General features: G+C 42.0%; 1 protein-coding gene across 5 annotated transcripts in view; it reads right to left on the bottom strand.

Moving 5' to 3' along the window:
• Positions 1-25,084, bottom strand: part of TMCC3 (transmembrane and coiled-coil domain family 3) — a 262,682-nt gene that overhangs the window by 214,253 nt on the left and 23,345 nt on the right. For 2 of the 5 annotated variants that reach the window (XM_082739315.1, XM_082739316.1), the window contains exon 2: positions 9,301-9,400. The exons of 2 other annotated variants lie outside the window; for them this stretch is intronic. The gene's annotated coding sequence lies outside the window, so the exon portion shown is untranslated. Of the gene's footprint in view, positions 1-9,162; positions 9,213-9,300; positions 9,401-25,084 lie in introns of those variants that run through there. One more of the 5 variants, XM_082739318.1, reaches the window with a different exon arrangement.

The following is a 25,084-nucleotide window of genomic DNA, read 5'->3' as shown; positions in this document are numbered from 1 at the left end:
GCCCCTGCGATGTCATAAAAACAGCTTTTCGCACCGTAAAATGTCTCAAGAATTCCTTCTTGACTGTTGGGCTCCCCGATCCCGCATCCCTAGGACTTGGGCATCGAAAGCAGAGCAGGCCAGGTCGGGGAGACACAATAGGAAGCCTGGAGGTGTCCTGGTTCCCCCACAAGCAAACTCACCTACACGGCTTGGCCTGCTGTAAGACAAGGCTGCTGGACTAGAACACAGCTCAGCTCTGTGACTGCACGTCCAGGACACAGACAAGTACACACAAATGATCTTGCTGGGATGGCAGAGCAGAAAAGAGCTCAGCCGTGCAGTGTGCAACGGAGCAGCACGTCAGGTCAGCTCTGCCGAGAAAAGCGCCGCCAGATGGCATCAGCAGCAGCAGCTCCCAACGTAACTGCAACAATGACCTCCAGCGATCACCGTCAGTCACCTTGACTGACTGATCAGCATCTGAGAGAGCACTCCACTGTCTGAAGCTTTTTCTTCACGGACTTCCAAGAAACTACTCTCTCCCCAGTTTCCCCCCATATCACCGGCTGCTCCTTCCAAGTCTCCTCCGCTGCTTGACCCTCACAGTCCCAGCGGGCATCAGCCTCCTTGCTCAGCGGGGAGCCTACCCCTCTCTTTCCCTCTGCCTGCAGGTCCCCCTGGTTGTGCTCTCTCTGGCACTGTCTCCATCAAATACATAAATAAAATCTTTTTTTTTTTTTTAAGATTTTATTTATTTATTTGTCAGAGAGAGAGCGAGCGAGAGCGAGCACAGGCAGACAGAGTGGCAGGCAGAGTCAGAGGGAGAAGCCGGCTCCCTGCAGAGCAGGGAGCCCGATGCGGGACTCGATCCCAGGACGCTGGGATCATGACCTGAGCCGAAGGCAGCTGCTTAACCAACTGAGCCACCCAGGCGTCCCATAAATAAAATCTTAAAAAAAAAAATCCTTGCTAAAACTAACACTTATCTACCATTACTTCCCCTATCTGCCTTCCCACAGTTTACCACCCCTAGAAGCTCAAGGACATTTTGCCTCGTTGCTTCCCTAAAAGTGTACTGTTCTTTGGTTAAGATGGTATCCCAAGTTCTCAGCACCTCTTCCAGTCACTTTTCTGGAGTCTCCCATATGTATGCACAATGCACCACTTAACAAACTTTTATTTTCTTCTTGTTAATCTGTTTGTTGTCTGTCTGACATATAGGGCCCCAGAAAGTGATCCTATGAGGAGAGCAGGAAAGTTTCCCACACCCACTGCCGTCTGCAAACACCAGAGAGTACATGGTGACAGAGAGGAAATGAAGAAATGCCTCTTGCAGACAGATGCTAGCTTTTTTTCCTCTTATCTAAAAACAGAAGTCACTCTGGGATTCCAGGGGAACAGTATATCATGGGGTCCTAATCACAGTTCAGGCTCCCAAATAATAAAAAAGAAATAAACCATCTTTAATATAACATTTTATTTGTTTAAATAACATTTTACAAGTATCTGAAGTAGGATCAGTGTGTTGTCATATGTAGACTGACTTTCAACATACACATGACATCATACACTCTTAGGTAGGTTCCACCCAATGCAGGGCTTCAACTCACAACCGTGAAACTAAGACCTGAGCTGAGATCAAGAGTCAGACACTTAACCCACAGAGCCACCCACACACCCCACACTCACACATATTTTTAAGTTGGGGAACTAGGATTCCTATAGTGATCTTGAAACCGTCTTTATATATCACCAGACTATACTGCTATATATCCATAACAGGTTACACTATTTTTCTTTTTTTTTTTTCCTTTTTTTTTGGGGGGGGGTGGTTTTTCAAACTTGAAATCTGCCTTTCACACATCAGGACTCTGTAATGGCGGTCTCCAAGTTAAGTGTCAAAGTGCAAACACTACCATGAAAGAGACCAGGTCTAGATCACAGGTCCACCAACTTACTACCTAGAACTTTGCTGATGTACTTGGTTTCCCTGGTCTTTGGTTTCCTTCCCTATAATATGAATGAGTTAGACATCTAGCAAGACATCTGTGATGATGAATGAAAAGTTCTACATCATGTACTCAGCACAGGGCTTGGCAAACAGGAAGTACTCAACATGTAACAGCTACTACAATTATTCTTAATCTTCAGATGTCATCTGAAGACCATAGCTCTCTAAGACCTTAGAGATTACAAACTGAAGTCCTATCAGCTACAGTAAAATATTCCCCTCTTCAGTTTATGCCTAATGAAATGCATCACCCCAAAAAAGAAAATGCATCCATCAAATCACCTTAAATGTCCTAATAAGATACATGAATGTGGGTTTTAAAGACAAAATTCTCGAGGGGCTAACAACTGGCCGATAGGTAAATGAAGCAGTTCCTCCCAAATAACAAAGAGGAAATATGGTATCTTTAAAGTAACATTTTAAAATCTGAATTAGGATCAGTGTGTTATTTTCATACACTGAAAGGAAGGTAGAGAACAAGAAGAAAAAAGAAATGATAAGAAAAAGATATTTGAAAATGATACATCCAATAAGGGATTAATATCCAAAAATATAAATAACTTATACAACTCAACACTCAATGAATAACCCAATTAAAAAATGGGCATAATAACTTGAATTATTTTTTCTTTTTCTTTGGAAACATTTTTCCAAAGAAGACATACAGCTGGCCAACAGTCACATGAAAAGAAATTACACATCACTAATCACCAAGGAAATGCAAAAACAAAAACAAAAGCAAAAAAAAAATAAAACCCAAAACAGAGAACACAAAGACTTATCACCTCACACCTGTCAGAATGGCTCAGATAAAAAACACTCAAGAAATAACAAGTTTTGGCAAGGATGTAGAGAAAAAGGAGCCCTCAGTGTACTGCTGGTGGGAATGCAAATTTCTGCAACCTACTGCAGGAAACTCTGTATGGAGATTCCTCAAAATGTTAAAAACAGAATTACCAATATAATCCAATAATTACACTACTGGGTATTTACCCAAAGAAGATGAAAACACTAATTCAAAAAGGCATATGCACCCCTATGTTTAATGCAGCATTATTTACAGATGTCAAGTGTCCATCCAGAGATGAATGGATGAAGAGGCAGTGTGTATATACAATGGAATACTACTCAGCCACAAAAAAGAATGAGATCTTTTTATTTGCAACAACATGGATGGATCTAGAGAATCTAATGCTAAGTGAAATAAGTCAGAGAAAGACAAATGCCAGATGATTTCACTTATATGTAGAATTTGAGGGAAAAAAACAACAAAGAAAAAAAGAGACCAACAACAATAACAACAAAACTGAACTCAAATTCAGAGAACAAACTGGTGATTTCCAAAGGGGATTAAGAGAACACTATCTTGATGAGCACTGAATAATGTACAGAATTGTTAAATCATTATATCGTACACCTGAACCTAAAAAAAAATAAAAAAAAAAGACTATATGTTGATTAGGCTTAAATTGAAAAAAAAAAAAAGATACTACCTAGAAAAAGTGTGAATATGAAAGGATTACTTCAGCATTAAGACCAGTGACAACCTTATTCCCTTTTTAAATAGGGCAACTGTAAAGATAAATCAGGAGGACGCTATATATTCCATACTTACCAATGTATTTCTTTTTTCTTTTTCTTTTTTTTTCTTTTTTTTTTTTTTGAGAGAGAAGGGAGGTAGGAGGAAGGGCTAAGAGAGACACAGAATGAGCCCTAGGTCAGGGCTCAATCCCACAACCCCAAGATCAAGACCTAAATAGAAACCAAGAGTTGGACGCTTAACCAACTGAGCCACTCACGCACCCCATCTCAAATTTCTGAAGGCTAGAAGTCCAAGGTCACAGTGTCGGCAAGGAGGTTCCCTTTGAGGATTTCTATCTTGTGGCAATCTTTCTGTCTACTGTCTGCAAATTTCACTTGTTTTTAGTAATCTCAACACCAAATGTGAGGCTTGAATTCACAACCCCAAGATCAAGAGTCATATGATCCTTCCACTGAGCCAGCAGGTGCCCCTAAATTTCTTTTTAACAAACGTACCACCCATATTGGATGAGAGGCTTACTATACTCCAGTATGACCTCATCTCAACTAGCTTCACCTGTCATGACACCATACCCAAATAAAGTCACATTCTGAGGTACTGGGCTTCGTTAGAACTTCAGTATGATTTTTTTAGGTGACACAATTCAACCCAGAACAGCTGGCTTTTCTCACCATTCAAGTATCAGTCCAAGTACTACCTCCACTGAGAGGCCTGTCCTCACCACCCAATGGAAAGTGACTCTCCCCCAGGCACTAGACACTCTATGCCCTTGCCCTACTTTATTTTCTTCATATACTTACCGCTCCCAGAAATTACCATACCTGTTCATTTGGTTTTGATCTGTCTCTCCACACTAGAATGTAAACCCTATGAAATCAGGGACTCTGTCTTGTCTATTTATCTCCAGAGCCTACAGTCATGCCTGACACATGGTGATGGTTTAATCAGTATCAGCTGAATGAATGAAAACATGCTTTAAATAAACATCACTTGTCCATTCACAAATATAATGCCAGAGACAGCCACAGCTAGGAATGAAAACCAAGCAAGGTAAGAGGACAGACTTTGAATAGGGTGGTGGGTAAGGCTTCTAAGATGCAACCATGAAGCAAACCGGAGCGGTTTCAAAGACAGTGAAGTCAACAGTGCAGTTGACAGTGTGACTGGCGCGAGTTCCAGGCATGACCAAGACATGAGGAAGTGGAGGACCAGCGGCGAGGAGGCATGCCAGAAAGGAAGCTGAAAGTGAAGGCATCTGCATTTACTACTCTCTGTCTGGATCTTCAGCTTACAAAGCACTATTATATTCCAGGCCAAATAAAGTTTTTTCCCTTATTCATGAAGTTTCCACAAGAGTCCTGAACCCCTCTCCTCTTTGTCCCCTGGGCATTTTGTTGTTACTTCTACTATAGCATTTCCAGCATTTCTGTGGAACTGCAAGTTTTCCATTTCACATGCCTCTTGCCCCCTCCAGTGAGCTCCTTGAGGGCAGACACCCCAAAAGTTACTAAGTAGATGTTGAAGGAAAGGAACTCCTAGCTGGTGCCCCTCCTCCCAATGGGGGCCCCTTCTGCCACAGAGACCAAGTGTTTCCCATTTAAAAACAAGGCTTGGGGTGCCTGGGTGGCTCAGTGGGTTGAACCACTGTCTTCAGCTCAGGTCATGATCTCAGGGTCCTGGGATCAAGCCCCTCATCGGGCTCTCTGCTCCCCCACACCGCCTGCTGCTCTGCCTTCTTGTGATCTCTGTCAAATAAATAAGTAAAATCTTTAAAAACAAACAAACAAAAGCCAAACAAGGTTTTCGGGCATGACCTCACACAAAATGGCACAGCAGGAAGCTCTAGGAGTTGTCCCTCTACTGAGGCAGCAGGAGTGACTGGAACCTAACGGATACTTACGACAAGGAGGGCACGCTTGCTGAAACAGAGGTTGCTGACCTTTCCTAAACAGGCCGTGTGGGTGAACCTCTATTGCCCCCATTCTCCAGCTGCCCCACACAGCAGTGGGCGGGGGGGTGGGCAGCTCACATTCCCAGGATGGTGGCTGGTGTCAGGGTGGGCAGTGAGGACCTTGTCTTCAAGCAGCTTGGGGTTGTGCATTTTGGTTGGAGAGCCTGTGTCTGTCACCATTGTTCCCACAGGATATAAACTCCCATGTTGCTACCCAGAAAGCCAAAATGTTTAGCCACGTGAGATTTATACATTTAGTCACTTCCCCCAACAAAACCTGAGTAGTTTTTATATGCCAGGCACTGAAGACACAGGAATAAACAAAACAGACAAAAACCCCAGTTCACATTCTGATAGGGAAAGTGACAGTTCACTAAAGCACAGGGAGGGCGGAAGCAGGAAGGGGTGCAGTGCTCTTTTCTTGAGTCCCTCCAGGCCCCTTTGATTTGGCACTACGTTATTATATCACATTTTATTCACGCTGAGTCTCCTGACTGAATGGAAAAACCATGCAAGTTAATTCCTTGGGTCTCTCGTGGCTTCTTATCACCCTAACACCCAGGCCAGAGACCTAGGACCCAAACGTGACTCAAAGTCTCTTGGTCATGTTCAGAAACAATCACATAATATCTACAACAGCAAAGATGGTACTTTTGTCTCTTCGTTTAATTAGAGCTATGTACCTAGGGTTTTTTTTTTGGGGGGGGGTTATTTTTATTAATGTATAATGTATTATTTGCCCCAGGTGTACAGGCCTGTGAATCATCAGGCTTACACAATTCACCGCACTCACCATAGCACATACCCTCCCCAATGTCCATAACGCAGCCACCCTATCCTTACCGCCCTACTCGCCAGCAACCCTCGGGTTGTTTTGTGAGATTAAGAGTCTCTTATACTTTATCTCCCTCCTGATCCCATCTTGTTTTATTTTTTCCTTCCCTACCCCCACAACCCCCTGCCCTGCCTCTCAAATTCCTCATATCAGAGAGATCATATGAAAATTGTCTTTCTCTGATTGACTTATTTCACTCAGCATAATACCCTCTAGTTCTATCCACATTGTTGCCGATGGCGAGATTTCATTTATGCATAGTATTCCATTGTGTGTGTGTGTGTGTATCACATCTTCTTTATCCATCTTCATCTGTTGATGGGCATCTAGGCTCTTTCCATAGTTTGGCTATTGAAGACATTGCTGCTATAAACTTTCGGGTGCATGTGCCCCTTCGGATCACTACATTTGTATCTTTAGTGTACCTAGGTTTTTTGTTTGTTTTTTTCTTAAAAAAAAAAAAAATCTCCATCTTCCTGGGGTGACTTAACTAAATTCCTGCCTGAGGGAGAAGCCAAAACCACTGTCCTCCAAAAGCTGACTTTCTAATGTGTGTCTTAGTTGGACAAGTCATTCAAACTATCTGAATATATTTCCTGGTCTGGTAAATTGGGACAGTAATGCACACCTCAGAGGCTGTAGAGAGACTTGGATGAGTGAAGGACATGAAAACAAATGCTTAGAGTGACACTTGGTATGTATAAAGCACACAGTATACATTATTTGGAAACAAAAGAGGCACCTGGGTAGCTAAGTCAGTTAAGCATCCGACTCTTGGTTTCGGCTCTGGTTGTGATATCATGGTCATGGGACTGAGTCCCTGCATCAGGCTCTGTGCTCAGCGCAGAGTCTGCTTGTGATTCTCTCTCCCTCTGCCCTTCCTGCTTGTGCTCTTTCTCTGAAATAAATAAATCTTTTAAAAAAAGAAAGAAAGAAAGAAAGAAAGAAAGAAAGAAAGAAAGAAAGAAAGAAAGAAAGAAAGAAAAGAAAAGAAAAACAAAACAAAACTTCCCAACACTCCTTTCAGCCAATCATTTTATTGAAATAGCATGATTACCTGTGAAATCATACAAACTAACAGATAAGTATTTTATTTCACAGCACACCAAGCAGCAAAGCAGATATGGAGGTCAGGGGAAGCATGTTCCAGGCTATAGTAAGGGACTGGGTTGGCTGCTAGATCTGGCTTCCCTAAGAGACCAGAGCCCTGCCTACCAACTTGAAATGGATCTTTGTGTAGAACTTCCCAGGGAGACGCTGCCTCCTCCCCCTACTCTCCCTCCTTCCCCATTCCCCTTTTCCTTTAAAACTGATTCAACCAAGAGAAGCAAGGGCTTTGTGGCCAGGGTCTCATTTTTCATCAGAGAAGCATTCTCCCTACATGGCTTTCTTCTCTTCAGTTGCATTAGGAACAGCATATGATTCTTTCTCCTTGATAATCCCTCTCCCCAGCATCTTAGAAGCCTGAGTTCAAGAGCCGCATGATGCTACCCCGTAAAGCTGACTACTTTGGGTGAAATCAAGCAAGGGCTGCAGAACAACTCAAAAGTCATCTGATGGACCCATTATGGTACGAGACAGAGTCAGAGAAAGACCAAGTATGTTCTCAAGTACATGTGGAATTTTGAAAAGCCAAAGCTATAGGAAAAGAGAGCAGAATGGAAGATGTCAGAAGCTGGGGAGAGGTTGGTCAAAGTACAAACCTCCAGCTGTAAGATGAATAAATTCTGGGGATCTATGGTACAACATGGTGACTATATCTACAGTGCCGTATTATATACTTGGAAGTTGTTGAGAGTAGATCTTAAATGTTAACACCACACACACATACACACACACACACACACAAAAGTAATTATGTGAGGCTATGGAGGTGTTGACTAACCTTATTTTGGTAATCATTTTGCAACACATACACTTACCAATTCATCAAACTGTACACCTTAAATTTACACGTTACATGTCAATAATATCTTAATAAAGCTGGGGGAAAAACATTTAAGACCCATGGCTTCTCCCTAGCTGCTTCTGCCATGGCAGCCTACAAACCTCTTCTCTTTCAGTTTTTAAAATAAAATGCAACAAGCCACTTTCATGTTACAGCCTAAGAAATGACAACTGTTTGGAGGATTACACCCCTTCCCCACTTGGTGACATCTCTGTGAGGACAGGAATGGGGGCTCAGTCATCTTTGTATTCCTAGCATTGAACAGAGAAACTGGCCCAAGAATAGACTGTTGAAAAAAAGGTTAGGTAAATTCCATTTTCATAGCATCTACTGATGTCTAAAAATTCCAAATTAGAGGTTATAAAATGTATGCTAGATATCTTAAGAATAACTTAATTGCAAAATCAATTATGTGCTACATACTACCTGGGATTTTACGAAAATTAGCACTATCTCAAAATTAAAGACAATGTACTATAAAATAAGCTTTGTTATTGAGTGGTATGAACATAGACCCAATAATTAATTCTAGCCCTATTATCAAGTGCATCGTCTCTTCCCATTTTAGAGTAGGAAACGCAATAGCTACTTCACTGCGCTTTTGTGAAGATTAAATGAGCTAACACATTTGTAATACTTAGAACAGGGCCTGGCAGAGGGTGACCACTTACAAAATGCTAGCTATTACCATCACTGTTGTTATCAAGTGCTGCCCTGTCCAATGCTATTAAGTTAAATAGAAGCTCATTCAGTTAATCTGCCCAGGAAAGTATTAAGCGAGACACACATAAAATCCGTGGTCCAGACAACAAAATCTCCTCAGGGCTTCAGATGTCTTCTAAAAGCCATTAGCAGATTCTCATCATATAAGAATTGCCCATAAATTGCTTACTTTTTAGAATGTGATTGCACCTTGAAGCAGGACTATGTATTTAGTAGACCCTAAATGTAAGCCAGAAAGAACTGAATTAGCAGCTTCACTAAAAGGTTCCTTTAAAAAAAAAAAAAAAATGCAGACACCATTCCCTACCTTCTCTTCATGCCAGATGATGTTCCTGATTCCATAAGCTTTGGGGTGCCTTTAACTGATAAGGGCCTGTGAGTTTATGAAAGCTTCAAATGACCAACATCTGGGTTAAAAATAATCACGAGAAACAAAAACTGAGAAACAGAAAGCAGAAGTAGGCCCCAGCTGGCTCCGCTTACGCTCTCCCACGGCGGCTGCTATCCTATTTCTCAGATACCACCCTTCAGCCTAGCAATCCCTAATGGGTGTCTGCTGACCACTGGTCCCCATACAAGGGTTCCAAGGGCAGGTCAGTTTCCCCTCCTGGAAAGCCACTGTGCCCACCAACATACCCAAGGTCCTGAGCTTTTTCCAGAAGAAACCCATTGAGCCGCATTTCACTTACTGTTTGAATACTTAACCATAGACTCCCTTCCCCAAGGCACTTTACTAGAATCCAGGTTTGGGAAATGCTGACAGCCTAAAATCAATCACTTCTTTCTACTGAGGAATGATGACTAGGTTCACTCACCTGATCTGGAGGAGTCAGTGAATGAACACTTACTGAAATTAACACTTACCTAAGAGCAGGTGGGAAAGAAGGTGAAAGCTATGTACACCCACAGCCCCTCATGCAATGCATGAGCTCATGTCCTGGATCAAGTAAAAAAAAAAAAAAAAAACAATCCTCAAGATCCAGAGGGGAAGACGCCCCTAAATCCTAGGAATGGCTTATGGGAAGCATGATTTCCAGATTTGCAGGCTCAGAGAAAGGAAGATGTAAGAGCAAATCTGTCAACAAAAGGAATTTAATCCTCCTATAGTTTTTTAAAGATTTTTATTTATTTCCTTGAGAAAGAGGAAGAGAGTGTGTGAGCATGAGCAGTAGGGAGAGGCAAAGGGGGAGGGAGAGAAAGAATCTCAGGCAGACTCCCCACTGAGCTTGGAGCCTAACGTGGGACTCGGTCTCATGACTCTGAGATCATGACCTGAGCCAAAATCAAGAGTCAAGATGCTTAACTGAATGAGCCACGCAGGCACCCCTCTCCTACTGTTTTGTTTTGTGTCTTTTTTTTTTTTAAGTCAAGGAGAAGAATGCAGGTACACTGCAATTTAATCAGAATATGTCCAAAGTCATCAGGAAGAAATCTAGCGAGGTCAGTTTAATGGGGTCACAAACACAAAGGAATGTTCAGAGGTTCCTTGTCAAACTATCTGGAAAGACTCCAATCTCTAAACATTATCTTAATTCTGTAACTGGGGAAAAAATTCCAGAATCCTAAATATCTGTTTGTAATAAAGATTGCATTTTTTTTCCTAGCTCCTGATACATCATAGAAAATTAGGGATATGGGGAAGCATCTTTCCTTCCCTCAGGCCACAATGATATTCACGCAACCATCACTGCCCCAAAGGGCCCCCCTACTGGCCTTCCTAATGACCACACGTACTACAAGGCACAGCATTAGCACAGAAGAAGCTGAAATTTCTGAAAGAACAGCAAGAACACAGAATAAAACCATCCTGGGTTATGTAATTCCGTGTTTCTCAGGATTCTAAACCACTCAGGATCTTGAGCTTGATATCCCCTAAGTAGAGCCAAAGAGGGGCTGGGAAAGGACTGCTTAGCTGAGGTGAGAGAAAAGCCTTATTTTACAGGCTCTGCAGTTGAACAGAAAGTCACATAAAATTGTCCAAACATCTTGCTTCAGCACTGTTCAAATGAACTTTCAATGACAATCAAAATGTTCCGAACAATGAGTGTTCAATATGGTAGCCACTAGGCACATGTGGCTATTCAGTACCTGAAACATAACTAGTACAACTGAGGAACTTAATTTTTTATTTTAATTTATTTTAACTTAAATAATCACATGTGGCCTGTGGCTATTGTATTAGGTGGTACAACTAGCTTATACACTTAATGTCCCATGGACATGAATTCCACAAAAATGGAGATGGGAACCATGGAAGGTTTTCTGGAGGTTCTGGGAAATGGATTATCTGACTTATCTAAGGGAGCAAGGAAGAATCAAGTCTAATATCTCTAATATCTCATGAATCACGAGACGGCTAAAAGACAAGCATCACTCTCATTTTACTAAATGGAGAAACTGAGATGTAAATTCACCTAATTGATATAAACAATAATTACTACTTGTGGAATCTCTCCATGTACGTAGGTTTTACATGCAATCTTTACAACAATCCTCCAAGGTAAACATTACTGTCCCTCTTTTTCTGGTACAGAAACTGAGGTTCAAGAAGGTGGATTGCTTAGGAAAAGCCACAGGACAAGTGAAGCCAAGATTTGAACTCAGACCTATTTTTAAAGCCCAGACAAAATACAACTTAGGTCTTCAGCAAAGATCAATTTTTCTTTCTCAGTTTAATCAAAGGTTTTTTTTTTTTCTTAAAGATTTATTTATTTGAGGGTGAGAGAGAGAGCGCACATGCACACACATGTGCCAAGGAGTAGGGGGAAGGGCAGAGGGAAAGAATCGCAAGCAGACTCCCCGCTGAGCACAGAGCTAGAGCAGAGCCCACTCCAGGCAGATCTCACAACCCAAGAGATCATGACCTCAGCCAAAACCAAGAATCAGAAGCTCAACCAAATGAGCCACCAGGCGTCCAAGTCAACAAGTATTTTCTGAGCCTCACCATGCTAAGTGCACAGGAGGAGGGAATGCAAAGATAGGAAGGAAAACCATCAATATCACTGAACCTCGGAGTTGTGTGGGCTTGCTATTCTTCTCTAACAAAGAACATGAATTATTCAATTACTCACAGCTAGCTCCTCTTGTATATTATAGCAATTAACTGGCCTAGAATAAAAAAACAAGCTAATATTTTTAGCACTTCAAAAACACACAGAACCAAAGCACACGTGCCAAGTGAAAAGAACTGATAAATTAGACTTTATCATAATTAAAACTCTTATGCACCAAAAGACATCATCAATAAAATGAAATGATAATCCACAGAATGGGAGGAAGTAATGGCAGATATATTTGACAGGAGACTTGTATCCAAATTGTATTAAAAAAAAAAAAAAAACTCTTACAAGGCAATAATAAAAAGACAAATCACCTGCACACATTTTTGTGTGGACATATGTGTCCATTTCTTTTTGGTCTAGGAGTGAACTACTGGACTGTACGATAATTCCATGTTTAGGACTTTGAGGAGGTGCCAAACCGTTAGCAAAGTGGCTGGGCAGGGCAGCAATCCCAGCAGCAGGGTACGGGGGCTCAAATCTCCCCACAGCCCGACCAGTACTTGCCATTGTCCGGCTTTTATCTTAGCCATTTCTTGTTGGTATGAAATGATATCTCATTAGGATTTAATACACATTTTCCTAATGGTCAGTGATGCTGAACATCATTTCATATGGTCACTGACCATTCATAAATCTTCTTTGGAGAAATACCTTTTAGGGTCCTTTTAGTTTAGACATATTCAGTACATAAGTTATGTTCAGTTCAAAGAAACAAATGCAGAGGAAAAACAAATTTTCTTTTTCTTCTGTTTTATTTTCAGCACAGTTTCTTCAGGTATCTCCAAATCTGAAGCTCTACACACTCAAACTGTCTTGTAACGTGCCTGGAGGCTGAAGGTGGGGACTGTGGGCTCACCTGGGTCTAAAGCCCAGCTCTCCTACTTACAGGTGACCTGGAGCAAGTGACTTAATCCGAGCCTCAGTTTCTCATTCCTGCAAAACCCAATCCAGTTCATCCACACCACAGAACTGTTTACATGAGCACACTACTTAGCACATGGCAAATACTCAACAAACACTCACGTTATTGTTTTTATCACCAACATACCATCATCACTATCACTGCAACCCCAGCTCTCGCAGGAAGCTTGAAAACATGATGGTACATGTAGGTTTTCCATGTACATTCAGTTTTTCATAACTGTTCTCCTCAATTTAATTCAGACTCCCATTGCCTGAACATAACCAGGGCTCCTTATCATCCCTACTCATTATCTTAGGGACTTAGACTTTGAAATAAGATCCCCAATTTTTCACTGGCTAGAACAAATGCTACACTATCCCCTGGCAAAAGCAAGTCAACAATAGAAAAAACATTTTTTAAATAGGGACATTTCTGTGGTTTGTTTCTAGAAGACCTGAATGAGCCAGAAAATGTCAGCATCTCCTCAGAGACGCCTGGTAAATAAAGGGAAATAACACTGGCAAAACGAAGCCGCCTGCCGGAGGAGCTGGCCCAGCAGCATGATGACTTGGCCCTGAGCCAGAGAAATACCAAAGTCCACACAGCAGAGCAAGGGGCTAGGGGACAGTGCTGGCTGCCTCCTAGGTAAACAGCTGGAAGCAACCAAGTTCAGAAAAAACCCTCTTTTTTTAAGTCTATATGAGAAAAGGAAAAGAAAGTGCATAGGACTGAACTCTATTCTGTAAGACAAATACCAGGTTCTTCTTTTCCTTCCACCGGGCAGAGGTGGTAGAACAAGACCCTGGAAAAATATCTGGGGTCCCAGGTGGACCACACCTCATCACCAATGGCTGGCCAAGTACAGTGGTGACCTCTGGCTTGCCTGGCCCATGTTACCCCCCTAAAGAACCCAGATCTTCCAAAACGTCCTTCCAGCCACACATCTCGGAGAACACCTGGAAAGGGGCTTGATCAGCCACAAAAGCCCCAAACCTCAAAATATTCAAAGGAAGTATGTCATGGGATTTACCCATCACAAGGACCTCTTAGCTTCCAAGGAAACATCACAGCCCTTGTGGGGACTTTTCCTGGGCACTACCTACCTCCTGCTCAGTAAAATAGAGAGAAAAACAACTTCCCCATAGGAATGTGTACTGGGGCCAAATAAATGTTCCCCCGAAATCTGAGGGGATAGTAATGCCCCCATCATTCCAGGTCTGTCCTTGAATGCTGCCTCTGTTCTGCTTCTTCTAGAATAAACGCACAGAACTTGAGAGCTGAGAAGGCCCACAGCCACAGAGAAGAAATAACTTACCAAAGGTCACAGAGCACAGAAGTGGCCAAGCCAAGACTCGACACACAGCATTAGCCATAAAAATGGGAAAGTACTGTTGTTCTGGAGTACAACCCACTGACTCCATTAGAGAGTATGTCCCTGACCTGGAAAGGAAGTGCTCACAAAGAGAACACCAAAGGAATTAGGAACATGGACTCTGAGCCAGTAACAAGATTCAAATCCAGTTCTGTCCCTTACAAAGTGTGTGACATCAGAGAAGTTCCTAAACCTTGGTTACCTCATCCATCACAGGAGGATGATTAAGGCACCAACCCCGTCAACTATTCTAAGGATGAATGGACGAAATAATTTCCAAAATAGGGTCTGTGGGGTGCCTGGATGCCTCCCAGGGATCCAGCCCTGTGCCAGGCTCCCGGCTCAGCGGGGAGCCGGCTTCTCCCTCTCCCTCTGCCCCTCCCCCAACTCCTGTTTTCTCTCTCTCTCTCTCTCTCTCTCTCTCTCATAAGCAAAACTTTTTAAAGATTAAAAAAAAAAAGTAAAACAGTGTCTGAAGGGGCACTTGGGTGGTGCAGTCAGTTAAGCATCTAAGTCGATTTTGGCTCAGATGGTGATGGAGGGGTAATGAGATCCAGCCCCCTATGGGGCTCCACACTCAAGGGAGTCTGCTTGAGATTTCTCTCACGCCCTATCCCTCTGCCTCTCCCCTCTGCTTGTGTGCTCTTTCTCAAATAAATAGATCTTTAAAAAAAAAAAAATAGTGTCTTATGTAAGTACTATATAAAGCATCATCATCATCCTAAAACAGAGGGGAAATGAAAGTGAAAACTCGAATAAAAATGTTGAGAATTACATGAAAAAAGAAAGTTGGTGTGTGGTCATTAAATAAGAAGAATACCATGTAACTTTAAAAAACATACAGGGGCACCTGGGTGGCGCAGTTGGTTAAGCCTCTGCCTTCGGCTCAAGTCGTGATCCCAGGGTCCTGGTATCGAGCCCCATGCTGGGCTCCCTGCCTCTCCTCTCTCTCTGCCTGCCTCTCTGCCTACTTGTGATCTCTCTGTCAAATAAATAAATAAAATATTTAAAAAAAAAAAAAAAAAAGAAGTACAGACACACCAAGAGTCCTATTAACAGTGGCTAGTGGGAAAATGAAAGCAAAACAAGAACATGTGATAAAATGAGAGGGACAATAGGACTCCCATGATGTTAAAGCATCATGTATATATGCACTCCCGCATATATACATGTACTCCAAAAAGAAAGCAGAAGAAAATAAGTGAAACATTGGCAGCCATTCTCTGGGCAGTGGGATTACTGCTGGTTTTTACTGTACTCTCTTCTTCCCAAATCTTATGCAGCAGATATGTATTACTTTGGAAATCAAAATAAATGTAGGTTTTTAGAGATTATTTTCTTTAATATTTTAAAATTTTATTTCTTTTTAGTAATCTCTACAGCCCACATGGGGCTCAATCTCATGACCCCGAGATCAAGAGTCATATGTTCTGAGCTAGTCAAGTGTCCTGAAACAGGACCCTTTATAATATTATTAAATAATATTCTTTATTTTAAAGAATAAACTTGACACGGGACCAGATCTCAAATGGCTGAAGGACTATTTACAAGCAGCTACAATGGGGTAGATGGAACCCTGCAAAGCAGTGTTTGGGAGGGGAGACCTAGAGACGGGGAGCAGGGGGAATACCAAGCCACCAAGCAAGTCTGGAAGGTGATGCCTGAAAGGATTGGGTCAGGGAGGGGCAGAGCTCTGCAAAACAGGAATGAAGTTCAAAAAGAAAAGGAGAGTGAGGACTTCAGCAGTCCCTGATTTAAATGAGAGAGATTAGGAAGGCCTCGATAAAGGAAAAAAGAGAATCCTGGAGAAGGCTAATCAGCAGCCTGCTGTCTTTCCCTGGCTGGAAAAAAGGAACTGCTGGCTCCTAACTGGGGGCAAGGCTGGGATAAGCCTTCTGCGTTTGGTGCTCTAAGCTGCTCTCCAAGTCTGAGACCATCACCTGACCCCAGGGAGGACCAAGAATTTCCTTCTTTTCAGCATCCAGATGAAAGAAAGGGCTCTGCTGACCCTGGGCCACTGACAGACACAAGCCAGGACCCAGAAAGAACCTGCCATAGGGTCTGAGTTAACTGCGGCATCTTTCTCTGGCAATCTCCCTGGCTTGTCTTCTGTGCCTCCTTCCAGCCTGAGTACTCGGCTTACCTCTTCCGCAGAGATTCCTTGTAGCTCATACAAAGGGAGAGACAGAAGAGAAGATACAGAAGAGAGAGCAGAGAGCAGCAGTGGGACCCTCCCAGCTCAGGTTCAAGGCCCATCTCTCCTCTGAGGTGCCCCCCCTACTCGGTGGTGTGCTACGCAAGCACCCTCCCCCCCAAACCCCCTTTCCTGTGGCATGATGCACAAGCACCCTTTCCCCTGAGCCCAGCACCTCTGCATCCTTCCCACCAGCTCCCCTTTTGAGCAGCAACCCAGGATCATAGTCTGCTAAGGTTCATCCAGGTCATCCACCCACCTATGAAAAACGAGACAAAAAAGAGGACAGGGAGTCCGCACCTACACAGATGAGAACGACACCCTAGCCCAAGACTGATCTGATTCAAGGCCTTGCCTGAGGTCACAAGTCTTTGTAGTGACAGAACCATGTGAGCAGCTAGCTCTCCAGACTGGTGTCCCCCCAGCACTCACCACGGACTGCGAACTGGACTGCACACCCCACCCTCGCAGGGAAAGCCCAGGTCCAGTCCCTGGACTCCTTCCAGACAGATGGCAGTATACAAAATAAGCCAAAAGGTTAACTCAAATTCAGGTGTAATAGGGGTGCCTGGGTGGCTCAGTGGGTTAAGGCTTCTGCCTTCGGCTCAGGTCATGATCCCGGGGTCCTGGGATCGAGCCCCGAGTCGGGCTCTCTGCTCAGCAGGGAGCCTGCTTCCTTCTCCCTCTGCCTGCCTCTCTGCCTACTTGTGATCTCTGTCAAATAACTAAATAAAATCCTAAAAAAAAAATTCAGGTGTAATGGACAGGGGTGACTCCCGCCTTCTCATCAGGGGTCATTATAACAGGAAACATCTCAATCCAAAAAGTGACCCTGCAATAGAGGACTCTCAGAACCTGTGATGATCTCTGGGGTGACACTTTACAGATATTTACATGATCTTAAAGTACCTTTCCAAAATAATAATGTGAATAAAAATATTATTGATTACTGTGGTGATTTTACAATATGCCCACAGATCCTTCGATACTCCTCCCTCCAGGGATGGAACTTAAATCCCTCCCTCCTCGGGCTGGATTCAGTGATTCTCTTCTAATGAAAAGATCATAGAAGGGGGAAAATGGTAACTTTATAGTGATGAAATTGGGAAGACACGCCCCTATAACCAAGTGATCAAGGTTAACATCATCAGTGCTAAGTCATGTTTACAACATACACTCTCTGATATGACACGGTGAAAAGGGAATATCACTCCCACCCCGTGCTCTTCCCAAAAATCCATAACCTGTTTAGTCATAGACTAGAGAAACCCATTTCAACAGATGGGTTGAGATCTACAAATCACCTAACCACTACTCTTCAAAATTGTCAAGTCATATGAAGCAAGATAAAACTCTGCTTAGTTGGAGAAGAATAAGGAGGGATGACAACAAAATTACCATGAACCGGATCCTGGAACAGAAAAGAACACTAGTAGAAAAGCAGGGAAATCGTGCTGAAGTCTGTAGCTAATAACTGAAGTTAACAGTATGTATGAATGTAATTTCTTACTTTTGATAAATGTGCCATGGTTATATAAAATGTTAGTATTAGAGGAAGGCTAGTGAAGGATTTACAAGAATTCCCTAAACTGTGTTTGCAACTTTTCTGTAGGGATTCTATTACTTCAAAATAAAAAAGTTTAGGGATGCCTGGGTGGCTCAGTTAGTCAAGTGTCCCACTCTTGAGCTCAGCTTGGATCTTGATCTCAGGGTCATGAGTTCAAGCCCCATACTTGGGGGCTCCACACCCTACCAAAGTAGGTGTGGAGCCTACTTAAAAATAAATAAATAAATAAATAAATAAATAAAGAGAATGTTTAAAAATGAAACAAACGTGATACTCCTGGAAGACACATCATGCTTATGCTACGCTTCCTTGGGTCTCCACAAAACTCCTAAATGTGCCCCATGGTCCCCAGTTTGAGAAGCACCACAGGATCTCTTGGTTATCAACCATTTACTAATGCCACAGCCATGATGACTTCACAACAAGAAAGATGGCATGTGTGATCCTAACTATTCAGTTGTCGTTAGTAAGGAAGCACTTTTCCTAAATTCATTTCTATGACAAGCAAGATGGAAACAGAGATAGGTCTCTGCGCGTGGTGAGGTTCCAGTCTGTTTCTCTGGCTGTGGTCCCATCACTCAGCACATTGCCCGAGACCCACACAGGATGAGTTACTGACACATCCAAACAACAAATTCTGAGTACGCATCAATATCAGCTCATTTATAGAGAGGTTTTCGCTTTCTCCTCTATGAAACACCTTGATAAATGCCTACTTCTACTTCAAAAGATACGCTGTCACTAGACTCTCAGCTACCCACGAGTGACAAGCTAAAATCTTCCCTACAACCCTGAAGGAAAACATTTAAAAGTTCTCATCACCTAAATGTATGCCTTTTACTTCACAGTTTATTTCTGTGATTTGGGGTAAGTCTTTTTTTTTTCTTCCCCAATTTTACTATTTTATTATTTTTTTTTAATTTTATATTTTATTTTTTTTAATTTTTTTTTCAATTTATTTATTTTCAGAAAAACAGTATTCATTATTTTTTCACCACACCCAGTGCTCCATGCAATCCGTGCCCTCTATAATACCCACCACCTGTTTACCCCAACCTCCCACCCCCCCGCCACTTCAAATCCCTCAGATTGTTTTTCAGAGTCCATAGTCTCTCGTGATTCACCTCCCCTTCCAATTTACCCCAACCCCCTTCTCCTCTCTAACACCCCTTGTCCTCCATGATATTTGTTATACTCCACAAATAAGCGAAACCATATGATAATTGACTCTCTCTGCTTGACTTATTTCACTCAGCATAATCTCTTCCAGTCCCGTCCATGTTGCTACAAAAGTTGGGTATTCATCCTTTCTGATGGAGGCATAATACTCCATAGTGTATATGGACCACATCTTCCTTATCCATTCGTCCATTGAAGGGCATCTTGGTTCTTTCCATAGTTTGGCGACTGTGGCCATTGCTGCTATAAACATTGGGGTACAGATGGCCCTTCTTTTTACGACATCTGTTCAAAAAATTGAAGCAGAAGAAAAACTTCCAGACTCTTTCTATGAAGCCAGCATTACCATGATCCCCAAACCAGGCAAAGACCCTACCAAAAACAAGAATTTTAGGCCAATATCACTGATGAATATGGATGCTAAGATTCTCAACAAGATCCTAGCCAACAGGATCCAACAGCACATTAGAAAGATTATCCATCATGATCAGGTGGGATTCATCCCTGGGCTACAAGGATGGTTCAACATTCACAAATCAATCAATGTGATACAACAAATTAATATGAGAAGAGAGAAGAACCACATGGTCCTCTCAATTGATGCAGAAAAAGCATTTGACAAAATCCAGCATCCGTTCCTGATTAAAAGCTTCAAAGTAAAGGGATAGAGGGAACATTCCTGAACCTCATCAAATCTATCTTTGAAAGACCCACAGCAAATATCATCCTCAATGGGAAAAAGCTTGCAGCCTTACCGTTGAGATCAGGAACAAGACAAGAATGCCCACTTTCACCACTCTTGTTCAACATAGTATTAGAAGTCCTAGCAACAGCAATCAGACAACAAAGAGAAATAAAAGGTATCCAAATTGGTAATGAAGAAGTCAAACTCTCTTTGCAGATGACATGATTCTTTATATGGAAAACCCAAAAGACTCCACCCCCAAACTACTAGAACTCATACAGCAATTCAGCAACGTGGCAGGATACAAAGTCAATGTGCAGAAATCAGTGGCTTTCTTATACACTAACAATGAAAATACAGAAAGGGAAATTAGAGAATCGATTCCATTCACTATAGCACCAAGAACCATAAGATACCTGGGAATAAACCTAACCAAAGAGGTAAAGGATCTGTACTCGAGGAACTACAGAACACTCATGAAAGAAATTGAAGAAGACACAAATAGATGGAAGACCATTCCATGCTCTTGGATCGGAGAATAAACATTGTTAAAATGTCTATACTGCCTAGAGCAATATATACTTTTAATGCCATTCCGATCAAAATTCCACCAGTATTCTTCAAAGAGCTGGAGCAAATAATCCTAAAATTTGTATGGAATCAGAAGAGACCCCGAATCGTTAAGGAAATGTTGAAAAACAAAAATAAAGCTGGGGGCATTACGTTACCTGATTTCAAGCTTTATTACAAAGCTGTTTTTTCTTTGTTTTTAAGATGCAGCAACAGACTGCTTCACGAACATGGCTCCAAAGGGTCCACCTTCTTGTATCCACATCCTTCAACAGGATTATGCGGCCTCCATCAAGGGTATGGGGGCGGGAGGGCGTTATTTCCCTGCTCCTGGAGCTGGGCTGGCCTCGTAAACTGCTCTGGCCAACAGAATGCCACAGACTTGCCAGCGCAGTAGTTCCGGTTAGGCCCAAGAGGGTTTGTTTACTTCTGCTCACTCTATTGGAACCCTGCTCTACAGCCATGAAAACAAACCAGGGCTGTTCTGCTCTAGAATGAGAAAACTAGGGACCAAAAGATGAGCTAGCCCCCAGCTGACCCAGACACATGAGATATTTGGTCCTCCCTGGGGTCAGGCGATGGTCTCAGACTTGGAGAGCAGCTTAGAGCACCAACCGCAGAAGGCTTATCCCAGCCTTGCCCCCAGTTAGGAGCCAACAGTTCCTTTTTTCCAGCCAGGGAAAGACAGCAGGCTGCTGATTAGCCTTCTCCAGGATTCTCTTTTTTCCTTTATCGAGGCCTTCCTAATCTCTCTCATTTAAATCAGGGACTGCTGAAGTCCTCACTCTCCTTTTCTCTTATTGAACTTCATTTCTGTTTTGCAGAGCTCTGCCCCTCCCTGACCCAATCCTTTCAGGGATCACCTTCCAGACTTGCTTGGTGTTCCCCCTGCTCCCCCTCCCCGGTCTCCCCTCCCAAACACTGTTTCTAAGGGTTTAGATAAAATCTATAAAATAATTGGAGAAAAAAGGACAAATGTATAATATCCACTATACTATCACTCAGAAAGATGATGTACTTTTCATTTGTTCCAATTTAAAAAAAAAAAAAAAAACCCTCCTAGTAAGTTCTTTTGTTTATGTAAGTCCAGCAACATGCTGAGAGTTTTTCTATGGGTTTTATACCTCTTGTTGCTGTTGAAATTAGAAGTATTTTTACCATCATAGCTAACAGATTATTGCTGGCATATAATATCACTATTGCTCCTCGTGTATATACCCACAAATTTATGAGCTCATAAATTCTAGGAGTGGAGCCACACTTTTTTTTTTTTTCTTCCAAGTTTTCATTTTAATTTATTTAAATTCCTGGTTAGTTAACAAGTAGTATAGTACTAGTTTCAAAGTGTAGAATTTACTGATTTAACACTTACAAACACAACCCAGGGCTCAATACAACAAGTGCCCTCCTAAATATCCAGCACGCATTAACCCAATATGCCCCCTCTATCCACCTCCCCTCCAGCAACCCTGATTGTTCTCTATAGTTAGTCTGCTTTAGGGTTTGCCTCTCTTTTTCCCCTATGCTCCTTTGTTGTGTTTCTTAAATTCCACATATGAGTGAAATCATAAGGTATTTGTCTTTGACTGACTTATTTTACTTAGCATAATATACTCCAGTTCCATCCACATCACGGCAAGTGGCAAGATTTCATTACTTTTTGTGGCTGAGTAATATTCCACTGTTCATATACATATGCACACACCCCACAACTTCTTTACCTGTTCATTCATCAGTTGATGGACATTTGGGCTCTTTCAATGGTTTGGCTGTTGTCAATAATGCTGCTATGAACATGAGTGCATGTAACCCTCTGAATCAGTATTTTTGTATCTTGGCAAATACTCTAGTAAACATACTTGTTTTTTATTGGTATGTAATGACGTTGTTTCTGTTGAAAAGCCCTTTTCTTCTTATTACCAGCTACACTTCAAAATATATGTTTAATGCTTTATTGCACTGGCAAGCAATGCCAGAACAATAATGAATATCTTGTTTTTTATTTTAATGGAAATCTCTAGTGTTTCTTACATTGTGTATGATGTTAGAAGCTGGTTTAAGGTATATGTACATGCTGTGGGCACCTGGGTAGCTCAGTGGGTTAAGCCGCTGCCTTCGGCTCAGGTCATGATCTCAGGGTCCTGGGATCGAGTCCCACATCGGGCTCTCTGCTCAGCAGGGAGACTGCTTCCCTTCCTCTCTCTCTGCCTGCCTCTCTGCCTACTTGTGATCTCTCTCTCTCTCTCTCTCTCTCTGTCTGTCAAATAAATAAATAAATAAATCTTTAAAAAAAAAAAAGATATATGTACATGCTGTGGATATACAAACACACATTTTCCTTTTGGCTTATGATACACTTAAATCATGCTAAAGAAGTATCTTATTTTTCTAAGAATTTTATTTTGTAAATTAAGAATGGGTATGTGTGTGGTTTATTTATGCGTGTGTCAGCAACAACTGACTACAGGGTCTGTTTACAGACTTCCTAAAAAGCATTATTATATTCCTGGAATAAAAATATTATGCTAACACCCTGACTGATTCCATTAGCGTTTCTTTTCTAACTTTTTCATGTGTTTTATCAGGTTTTTTAAATCACATGACTAAGGTAGCCTTTCTATGTGAGTGTGATAGCAATTACATAGCATGGACATTATCTGATATTTGTAAATTTAAATAAGTTTAATACCAACCCATTATCTCACGGTAAGAGGGGGAAAATTTCAACAGATTAAGTTAAATAGTTTATAGAAAAGGAAGGAAGGGCAGTCAGTGCACTAACATTTCTATGGCTCCTGCCAGATAAAGCCTTTACCTAAGGGATCACTTCCCCTTTGAACTACTTCAACTCTACAATACCTTGCTGATGCTGGGAACTACTGCCCAACTTTGTTTTTTTGTTTTTTGTTTTTGTTTTGTTTTGTTTTGTTTTGTTTTGTTTGCTTTGTTCTATTGCACTACAAACACTTCTCCACTGAACAGTGTTATACAGGAAGGGAAAGAAAACCTTGGTTTTTCCATATCTGAAAACCTTGGTTTTTCCAACCACCTGTCCATCCCTATGTGTATATATTTTCACAATAATGCTGCAGAGAAAGCAATCTGAAAGCGTCACTGGCGTACAATAATATCAGGTGCTTATAGTTCTTACTGTTAGCTGTGGAGGTCAGTTACTGACTTTGCTGATCCTGGCTAGGATTACTTACCCTAGTAAGTAACTAGGGTAAATCACATAAATCAGCAAACTGATTTATGGTTTGCTGGTTTGCTGGTTTGCTGGTTTATGTGATTTCGCTCTCTCATAGACTCATGGAAGCAGTTGGGCCTTCTGGTCAGGGCAAGGAGCAAGAATTGCCAAGTGAGCCATTTAAATATGTCCCAGGTAGGAGGGGAAGGAAGACAGAGAGGAAAGACTCTGTGGCTGACCACAGAGACATGGCCGGGTGTGACTCAGGGGCGAGTGATAGTTCAGAAATTGTATTCCACAGCAATATAGAAAAACAGAGGTTGGGACTACACAGAGTAACACCCATTAGAAGTGTAGCCTTCACCATGTCAGTAGTAAGTTGGGGCAAGTCTGAGTTAAAGGTTTTGCTATCACCAGCTGCCTGACCTTGGACAGGCTCTATACCTCTTAGGATACCAATTTAAAAAAACAAACAAACAAGGGGTTGGACAAATCTCAATGAACCTTCTAAGTACCAATACTCCATGGCTATGGACTTCATTTTGTTACCAAGCTCAACTCTCTTCACATGCGCTCACTCTTCAGGTCACCTTGTAGTATAACTGCTCACAATTTTAAAAATCAGAAGGAACAATACCAACAGCAGAACCTTAAACCCAACGGCTCGAGATGGGTATTCTAGCACCTCAGATGACTGAAAGCTGGAAAAGGATGACTATTCTGTCAGAGTGCCTTCATGTGAAGGCAACCAGATGTGCAAATTTTTCAGGACAGTAAAGGTTTGCTTGTGATTAAAGAAAGACTCAAATCAATTTCAAGCAACAATGTCTTTGAATTCACTCCTACTTTGAATTATCATTATTTTCTCCATTGCAATTCTTTTCTAAAGATTCAATTTATTTTTGAATAAATGATACATGCACATGGCATAAAACTCATAAGCTACAAATAATATAAACTGAAACATTTCCCTATCATCCCTATTCCTAAAATAGATTATAGATGACCCTTCCCAATGACAACCATAGTCATCAGTATTGTACAGGCAGAGAAAGTGCCACACTTGGGCATGGGTACCCACAGACATGCACACACATATACAAACACTACTCTTTTTTTAAACTAGTAAATGGCACTGTCCTAAAAACACTGTTAGGTAACTTGCTTTTCTCCCTCTTCATGGTATATCTCAGACATTATTCCATAGGGAGCTGCCTTGTTGTTTTAAAAAAACTATATCATCAGGGCACGTGGGTAGTTCAGTGGGTTAAAGCCTCTGCATTTGGCTCAGGTCATGATCCCAGGGTCCTGGGACTGAGCCCCATATCGGGCTCTCTGCTCAGCGGGGAGCATGCTTCCCTTCCTCTCTGC

This window comes from Mustela nivalis (assembly GCF_964662115.1).
Source record: "Mustela nivalis genome assembly, chromosome: 7".
Taxonomy (NCBI): domain Eukaryota; kingdom Metazoa; phylum Chordata; class Mammalia; order Carnivora; family Mustelidae; genus Mustela; species Mustela nivalis.
The sequence above is the reverse complement of the archived record's forward strand: the minus strand, read 5'-3'. Positions and strand labels throughout refer to the sequence as shown.